Source organism: Anolis carolinensis, chromosome 4 (genome assembly GCF_035594765.1).
Source record: "Anolis carolinensis isolate JA03-04 chromosome 4, rAnoCar3.1.pri, whole genome shotgun sequence".
Taxonomy (NCBI): domain Eukaryota; kingdom Metazoa; phylum Chordata; class Lepidosauria; order Squamata; family Dactyloidae; genus Anolis; species Anolis carolinensis.
This window is the reverse complement of record NC_085844.1, coordinates 70800288-70809769: the sequence shown is the minus strand read 5'-3', so window position 1 is coordinate 70809769 and position 9482 is coordinate 70800288. Positions and strand designations below refer to the sequence as shown.

At 40.5% G+C, this 9482-nt stretch overlaps 1 long non-coding RNA gene across 1 annotated transcript; it reads right to left on the bottom strand.

Moving 5' to 3' along the window:
- Nucleotides 1-1102: 1102 nt before the first annotated feature.
- On the bottom strand, nucleotides 1103-7534 carry LOC134298942 (uncharacterized). The gene is made up of 2 exons (XR_010006072.1): nucleotides 7338-7534; nucleotides 1103-1431 (listed from the first exon to the last, which is right to left on the bottom strand). It is a non-coding gene; the product is annotated as an uncharacterized LOC134298942 (long non-coding RNA).
- Between the last annotated feature and the right edge of the window lie 1948 nt (nucleotides 7535-9482).

Sequence of the window (9482 nt, the reverse complement as noted above, 5' to 3'; positions counted from 1 at the left end):
TACCAGGGTCTAGTCTCCATTTTAGAGTTTCATTCTGGCTATAGTCTTCCAACGTGCTGGAGCTGTGCAAGGCTAACTGGGACAAATCATCCTCAAAACCAGGCCAATCTAAGCCTATCCAAATTAGATAAGTATTGAATTATATTGATCTGGAATAGGAAATCTAGTTAGAGGAGCAAAGTTATTCCATCGCTTCTAGAACTAATCTTTGCTGTAAAGATAGGGAAGGAAAGAGTTTCTCCTTCTAATATAGGCAGCGTGATTAGGGTATAGTGGTTTTATAATCACTTTTGCCTTCTGGAACCAGGGATAATTCTGCAACTAAAACCTATGGAAATTTGTTTCATTTTCTGCAACTTTAAGATCTGTGCCAGGTTTACAACCTTGTATGAATAAACATCCTTTTTTGAAGTTATCCAGACTCAGTCGTTCAATATCTATAGGACAGCTTATAGGGATTTGCAGTTCGCCCGGATAAAGGACAGCACGTTTCAGTTTTATAGTTTTTTATTGTCCGGCGGACGGCACAGTTCTTTTCCCCTTGGCTTAAGGTTAGCTTGGTGATTACTGGCTAAATAAAAATGCTGCGTCCCTCAGAAAACAGGGAAAGAACTTTGCTGGGGGCATGACAAGTAGGCCATTATGATCAGACCCACCATTACAATTGATAAGATCCTACATCAGGATTGTGTATTGTAAATATTTGCATGTGAAGTTACACATTGATTGTGCCATGTAACTGTTGTGTTGAATCTCAACACTGAGTAACTAGATGAGCAAACACATGCACCAGAGGCGGTCCAACTGCCAGGTAATCTAGGCATTTGCCTGTGGTGCCATCATCCTGGGGGCGCCATCGAGGCCCCCAGGAGGGTGGCACCACCCACCTCCTCCTCCACCTTCAGAATGGGTCTTCCCGCCATGGCCTGGGCTTTGCCGCCGTGGCCTGGGCCTTGTCGCTATGCGGCCCGCGTGACCTGCCCCCCCCCCCCGCGCCTACTACATTAAAATACCTAAGGATGGCTCTGACATGCACAACAGAATATGCAATAGCATATTCAATGGAATGTACAACAGAGTATTAACATTATAACTTCTACAATGATGCTTTAACTTTTTTATTTCCAGAATTAAACAACAAAGTGCCCAAGCTATTAAACAACAAAGTGCACATCCAAATGCACAACTGCAGGTACATGTGCAATTGGCACTGCTTCTGTTATTTTGCGATGTACATGCAAGTTGCACTTGAGATGAAAAAATTTAGCTGCATTCATAGAGCAACTTATTCATAGAGCAACTGTACAGAGTCCAGACATGGTCATATGACAAAAAATACTGCAACTGAGAAGCTTCTGGTGCTTTATATATAATGTGAGCATATTAATCAAGTATCTTTCATCCTTCCACTTCATCAAACACGAAGCACACCTGAGAAGAAAACAAAACAAACAAAAAATTCAGTACAGTTTTTTAATTTATCAGTAACATCTTACCAAAACTGACAGACTCTTTTCCTTCTGAAATCTTCCAAGCTCCTTAATTAGGAGCAACTCAATCTCATATATGTATAGGAACATCATACAAAAACAGAGTGAAGGAAAGCATAGCCACTTCCCCCTCCCTTTTCAGCTTTAATGGTGTCTAACATAAAATACATAAATTTCTTTAATGTATTTATAACTGATCTGCCCAGTCTCTAAGGAGTGGAGTTGCAATCAATAAAATGACCTTAAGGAATCTAAATAATTCAATTATTTTCAAACAATTTACCAATCTAAACTAAACTTGTGATCAAATAGATCACAGATCCAAACTTCAACAGATTTCTTGTTAATTTGTAGTCTAGAATATAGGCCATTTGTACTGATACAGAGAGGCTAGACTCAGGCCTGTAGCCAGGATTTTGTTCGGGGGGGGGGGGGCGGGCTGGGATTTTGGTTTGGGGGGGCTGAGTCTGAGCGGGAGAGGGTCTACCCTAGCAAACCTTTTGTATCGTTATCCCAATACCCCCATGCATATGGGATATATTGAGCATGGTGATCAGATCATGATATGAATAAACATAACAGTTTAAATAATAAATGTAAGGCCTTCTCGCGGATCACCCTGAGCATTTGGGGGGGGGGGAGGTGAAGCCCCTCAAACCCCCCCCCCCCCCCGGCTACATGCCTGGCTGGACTCAGATGGTAGACCATGACCTTTAACACAAAGTAAAGCATCAGTCTACCAAAACTTAGGAGATGGGAGAAGCCATATGTGACCCCATACATGAAGACGACTCATCCTAGTGGGGGGGGGGGTGCCTTGATTGGTGCCTGTGCAGGAATATGCTCATGCCTGAGCAGGAAATAGCCAATCCATTCAGAATCTGGTCAAGTAGTTGGAGGTGTCAGTATTAGTTGAGATGATGGAGCACATAACATATAACAAGGCAAATATATGAAACATCAATAGCAAACATAAAGCAAACTTCACAATACTTGGGTCAAATGCCGTAATCTCCAAGTGAAAAAATGTCTTAATAACAGAGTTTGCGATTACACTTGTGACCTCATCACAAAGGCCCATGGATAAACCACGTATCGTTGCGAATCCATGGGCTCCCAGCGGGGGGCGTGGAGTATCCATTGCTTCATACCCATATCACATGACTTACCTTTCCCCCCATCCCACCGTGGGGGGCCCCTCACCACCCAGCTTCCCCCCATTGCTGGTAAGGCAACACGGGAAGGTTCCCGTGTTGCTGCAGTGGTGGCAAATGCTGCTTGCTCTCCCCTTTCTGGATGAATATGTGCTTCGCATAATGGGCTCTGTCCTGAAAGGGGAGAACAAGTGGCGTGCAACGGGTCAAATAGTCCATTTGTGAGGTATTTATTTATCAACCATGAGAGATGAAGAGTGGACACACTGAAGTCTGACAAAAAATGACCAAACCAGTGATCAGCAGACCTATTTAAGGCTTGCTGTGATTGAAAAACTTTCATTCTAGTTCAATATTTGTCACAAGATTTACCAAGAAACACAACCCTCAGAGACTTGCCCTACCCAGACTTTTCTTTTTTCCTAGAAATGATCCATCATAACTAGAAAATTTGTATCCCCATTTCCTACCTTGATATGATCCAAGAAAATCAGGCCAGGTCCTGAGATCTGGCAACCCCACCCAGCATGCATTACTGACGAACAGTGATGACAAACTGGGACTTCAGGTCCCAGAATTCCTGGCTATTGGACAAGCTGGCTAGGGCTTCTGGGAGTTGGAGGCCAAAACATCGAATGGGTCACAAGTTTGTCACCCCTGGTGTAGAACAAAAAGTCATTAGTAGTCACTGCTCCCCTGCATGGAGTTTATTTTGACTGTAGAATATGCAGCTTTTTACATCAAAAGGAAAAAATATCTGAAGCAGACTGAGTCTTTAGCTTTAGAAACTACCATCCTTGTCTTTATCTTTTCAGACTGGCACTTTTCCATGACTTGCTGCTGAAACCTTCAGAAATATAGAGGCAGACTGAATAATGTACATGATGCTGTCAAGCATTCTGACTTGCTGGCAGTAATACTGCTATTATTTATTATTTACATATTTAATGACCTTATTGCTATTATGTGCTGTTAGCCCGACTAATTGTAATGCAATAAACATAATTTACAAGTATATACATAATCAGGCCTTAGTGGCAATACCTGAAGCAGCTGCAGACTTTCCACCACAGTCCCTTTAAAAGTGATATCATCATGATGTGTGTCTGTTTTGATCATCGTATACATCAAGTGACCTACATAGAATCATTTTTGTCTTCTTTAATGAGAAGTGATCAAAGCTATAATTAGGATATGATTATCTTGTTTTGAACTGAAGATCGCAGGGAGGGAAAAAAAGTAAAACCTTACGTACAGAAGGTATTTTGAGAGAAAGACATCTGCTCTGACTGCATACTGCTTCTTCATCTTTGTTTCCATTTTTAAGGATAGGCTGCTTTTGATCCGTCCAAAAACATAATGTTAGCTTAACCTTGACAGGTCCAAGCTGCTTGGTCCTACACTAATTTAGGAGTTGTATATTTTTTCTAAACTGAGTCAGAAAAATTCAATTGGGTGTAAGCAGCTGAACTATATTCAGAATTGAAGCTAGACAGTACAGCCCCACGCATATTTTACTCAGGGGTAAAGTAAACCAGACATGTGAATGATTTAGTTTGGTGAAAGGATTATAGATATACAGTGGGGATGCATAAGGATTTCATTTCAGTTTACTTTTGATCAGAACGTATTGAAAAACTGAATGTGAGTTAAAGCAAAACTGACCAATTTGGCCATTACACTGAGATGATTTTTTATCAGAATTTACAAAAAGTTGTAAGACCTGAATGTGAGAGTAAGTAAATTTTCCACATTTGTCCACCTCTAACAAAATATGTTATCCTACATGCATCTAGAAGACCCTCCCAGCTGAAACTTCCAGGGTTTACTCCCAGCTGAATGTTTTTTATAGGATCAGGCTGGTTCTACCATTATGCAAAATAAACTGGATGTGGGGAAAGAAGTTGTGATGGACCACTGGAGTGCTATGTATAGGATATACACAGTTTTCACTGTACTATGAAGCTAATTTCAATTTCCAAATTTCTAGCAGTGCAGGGGGAGATACTGAAAATTCTCACTGAAAGTTGCTCATTAGAAAACTTAAAACTCTTATAATTGCTGCATTCATATTTCCTTGGTAACTTTGCCTCTTTTCTTCGGATGCCTAAACTGCAACTCTAAATGTTCAGCTGAGATTTTAAGTAAATGCAATTTGAGAAATATGGGGACAGAAGGAAAAAAATGTTGTGGGGCCATTATTTATTTATTTGCGACATTTATATCCCGCCCTTTTCACCCTGAAGGGGACTCAGGGTGGTTTACAAGTATATACACATACAATATATTATATTAATTAATATATTATAATTCTTGCTGTTACACCCTGTATAGAAATAAGCTTCTGTAACCATCTCTAGATATTCTTTGCTTATCCTATTATTGAATAAATGTCCTGAAATGTTACACGCACTTCTGCGCTTCTACCCACCCCCCCAACCCCATATTGACTACAAACAGTTTGAGCAGTTACTCTAGTTTTGGATTCTAATGCTCATTATTACCTGATAGTATGTTCTAGCATAAATGCCAAATATTCTAATAGATTTTACAAGAGCTCTTATTTTTTAACTTCCTCCAACCGTTTCTGATTTGCTTCTTTGAAAAGTGAAAGACTTTTTTCGAGATTTTTTTTTTAAAAAAACCCTAAGATAATTGATTATGTAAACCAGCTTTACAAGGGCTGAGGTGATTGACTTTCTGACAATGACAATAATCTGAGAACATAATACTATCTTTCAACTGCTTTGTATTAAATATGTGACTGTTGAATAATTGCCTTTAACATGTGAAAAGATTTGACCCACCTTTATTAAAACATCAATATTTATGCCTATTAAACATGGATATTACTAGCTCTGAATAAGGTTGGATTGTTTAAGCATTAGTGTAATGATGTCAGTACTGCCATTTTATTATCATGATGATTATCATCATTTATTATTAGCTATTGATTACAGATAATCATCTGAAGTTTAGAGCTATGATTTTCATAAGGGCTACAGCTGGCTTCACCTTCAAGGAGGAAAGTTAATACGTTTCAAGAGAGATATTCTGGCATTTTACTTTCTATTTGAAATATGAAATCCCTTAATTAGGGCTATGGATTTGCAGTTGAGGAGGACATAATGTTTAAGTTTGATCTGACATGGAATAGTCAGATATCATTGAAGGGTTTCCAAACAAGATTTCCAATCAACTATGCTGTTGTGTTGTCGAAGGCTTTCATGGCCAGAATCACAGGGTTGTTGGCTACCAGTATTACAAAACTCCAAAATCAAAACAGTAGATGGGAACCAACACAATGAGGACTTGACTGAACAAAGGATGCCCCCAGGCAAGGGACAAAACATTTCCAGTGCCAATTAGGGTGATTAACTGAAACATTAATGCTGGCTCCCAGTGACAAAGAACTCTTGCCACACCTTGGACTCTACACAGATATATATTCTTTCCTTTTCTGACTTAGTTTATCCATACCTCACAACCTCTGAGGATGCCTGCCATAGATGTGGGCGAAACGTCAGGAGAGAATGCTTCTGGAACATGGCCACACAGCCCGAAAGACATACAACAACCCAACTATGCTGTTGCTTTACGAAAGACTTAGGAGTCAGGATAGAAATCCTATGGCCTCCAGAAGTTACCTACTGGAGATCCTGCATTGGGAAGGGCATTGGGCCTGATTGTCCATAGGGTCCTTCCCAGCTCTATGATTCTATATTGTTAGTCCTACATCCTGAGAGCTGCATGATTCCCACCTCTGATTTTTGACAATTATCTTCAATAGTAAGTGCAGTTATCACTGGACTAGCTTAACCTTTACAAATTTTCCCAAGGGACATTATGATGATGTTGGGTCAAATCCCCCCCCCCCCCAGGAAAATTTTCATTCAGACCATGGCGGGAGATCCAAACCTTGCTGACTTGCCAGAGGAAAAACTGTGGCAGCTGCCAGCTCCAGAGGATATGTTGTCTCCAAACCCCCTTTATGAATTACAAAATAACCCCTTTAATAAACAAACACCCCAGTGTCCCTTTGCCCTCATACTTGTTGCACTGTAGCCTTTATTGTCTCCTTGTTTGCTTTCCTCTTTACTTTCGCAGAGCAGGGCTTCTTCCCCCTCTCTTCCCCTTTCCACTGCCCCCTTTGCATGCCCCAACCCTGGGTCAACTCTTATACCCTAAGAACTCCGGCATCAGAAGCCAGACGCCCCCGGGATTCATGGATTAGGTGATGCTGGGATCTCTTATGTGTGTGTGTTTTAATATTTTATGTTTTTTAATTTTATAAAATATCTTTGGAGCCATGAAGCCACCGCCATGACTTTGGTGACCTTTCACCAGCACTCCTTGACCTGGAATTCCCCTAATGTCTTCCGGGTCTTCGCCTCAACAAAGGACTCAAGCACCCATCATCTTTGGAATCAATTCATCTCTATTGATTCCAGGTTGAACTGACTTCACAAAGGATGACCAGATCATGAATGGGCTAACCTTCTTTTGTGTGGCCATATGGACATAAAGGACTCATAATTACCTTGCACTCTTCCTGGAGTTTGGAAGGTCCTGCCATTGTTTTCCCTGAATGCCATTCCACCTTTTATAGGAACGGATTCCTTAATTGCATCATTCTGGACAATGTGCTAGCATGGCCAACTATGGACATAGGCACTGTGGGCGCCAGACTCACCTGATGGGTCACTTATTATACAGTGACCAAAGCCATAACACTCAGGGACCTGATGGCCTTGCCTATTCAGTCCCAAGGTTGAGACACTGTAATCCATTCATAAAACAATATTTTCCTTTGGTTTCCTGACCATCCTGCCTCCTGCCTGGCATTGGAGAGCCAAAATCTACATTGGAAATGGGGAAAGCTCCCTGATTGGCTGCTGGTGTTGCAGCCTCTCCACAAGGAGGGAATCCTCCCAGCTGCTTGTGATGTCAGAGCTGGCTCTGCCAATCAGCGTGAAGCCGGCCCCATCAATCAGTGTGAAACTGGCCCCAGCTTGGTGTGGACACAAAAAACAAAATATTGAACTGTATTAAATGTGTTTTTATTTGTACAGTGTATGTCAGCTGGCTGTCATCTTCTCTTGCTGGATCGAATAATTTACCTCGGTGGCTCTATCTTCAATTGGTGAAACTTCTTTGATTGGGAACTTCAGGTTTTAGCTTTAAATCTCACCAGGCATGGATTCAGTTTCCACATTCCAGATCTCACTATCTGCGAACTGCCCTAAATTGCTCGATAACATTGAGAAAGAAGCTGAAAATTGTATGAGAACACCAACTGTGTAGAAGTCATGTTTCTGCCTCCCAGCATTTAGTGCTTGACCCCATCTGCAAGATCCCTGCACACATTTGCCTCACCCACATTTACTCCCATCCTTTGTACATTTACTACAAATCTCTGCAATTAGCATAATACTCCAAAGAAGCTTAGAGGTTGTCCCACAACAGAGAATCTAGAGCATATCTTCACTATACAGTTACATCATTCTACCATGACTATGGAGCCTCCGGTGGCACAATGGGTTAAACCTTTGTGTCAGCAGGACCTCTGACCAACAGGTTGGTGATTTGAATCCAGGGAGATTGGGGTGAGCTCCCCTCTGTCAGCTCCAGCTTCCCATGCAGGAACATTAAAGGACTCTCCCACAGGATGGTAAAACATATAACATCTGGTCATCCCCTGGGCAACGTCCTTGCAGAAGGCCAATTATGTTCCCTCAGATGCTGAAGGAAAGGGCCAACCTTCTTACAACAAAACTTGCAGAGAAAAATCAAAGATAGCTTCATGTTATAAGTTCAATTAACCAGAAACCTCTTGTGAAGGCACACAACAGCAATGTTTTCTCTATGGTCTCTTAATCCCTACATCAACACATTACCTTTCTGTACATGTGAGCAAAATTAACACCAAAGAAATTCAAAAATTGCCAGTCAGTAAGTTTAGAACTTTCTAACTTTTTCAAGGTATACAAATTTACATCCACTATATCAGCAGTTCAAGAAAATATGTCTTTTTATAAATTCATTGATTCTAATTGAATGTAATCTGCTGTTTACATTGAACTATTCGCATGTGGGGCAATGTGAGTTTTCTGCAACCTTTCCAGTTTTGAAGAAACAATAAATAGCAAGCAATTAAAAATGCATAATTGACAATTGACTAGTATTATCTATTATAAAAATGAAAGTGTCCATGATACATCAAGAGGGCCTCAATAAAATTGAAGTCACCTTCTTAATTGGAACATGGTAGTGGCAGAACATAAATGTATTCCCTGTATGATAGACTCAACATGGACAGGAAATTGTGTTAACTAACCCTGATCTACTTGCAGTCAGAGGAATATAACAGTGGAATCCTTCTGGATTCATGTCACACCCAATGAAAATTCTCCTTTGGGATGCCCATTTAATTAAAATATCCTGAATGCCAACATCAAAACCTGGCCAGAAGCCTTTAAGAGATATCTGAGATGTAATAAGGTTGGGATAACAGCACAGCCATGAAAATTTCTTCGCGTGGGTGGCTTTTATGCTACTTTATAAGGGATCTAATAAAGCCTCAGAGCTGTTCTGTTCTTTCAAGTTAGAAACTTTATGGCACTGATTCAAATGCTGGCCTTCAAATTAGCATTCAGAATTTTTGCACATGGTTTCTCTTAAAACATTTACATGTTGAACTATAATGATGTGATAAATCACAATTTCAGCTTTATCTTTTATGTTGCCTTTTCACAAATGTGGTGAAACATTATGGACAATATAAACTTGTTATGGCCTTAAGTAAAAGCATCAAACAAAGTCAAGAAAGGCTAGTCAG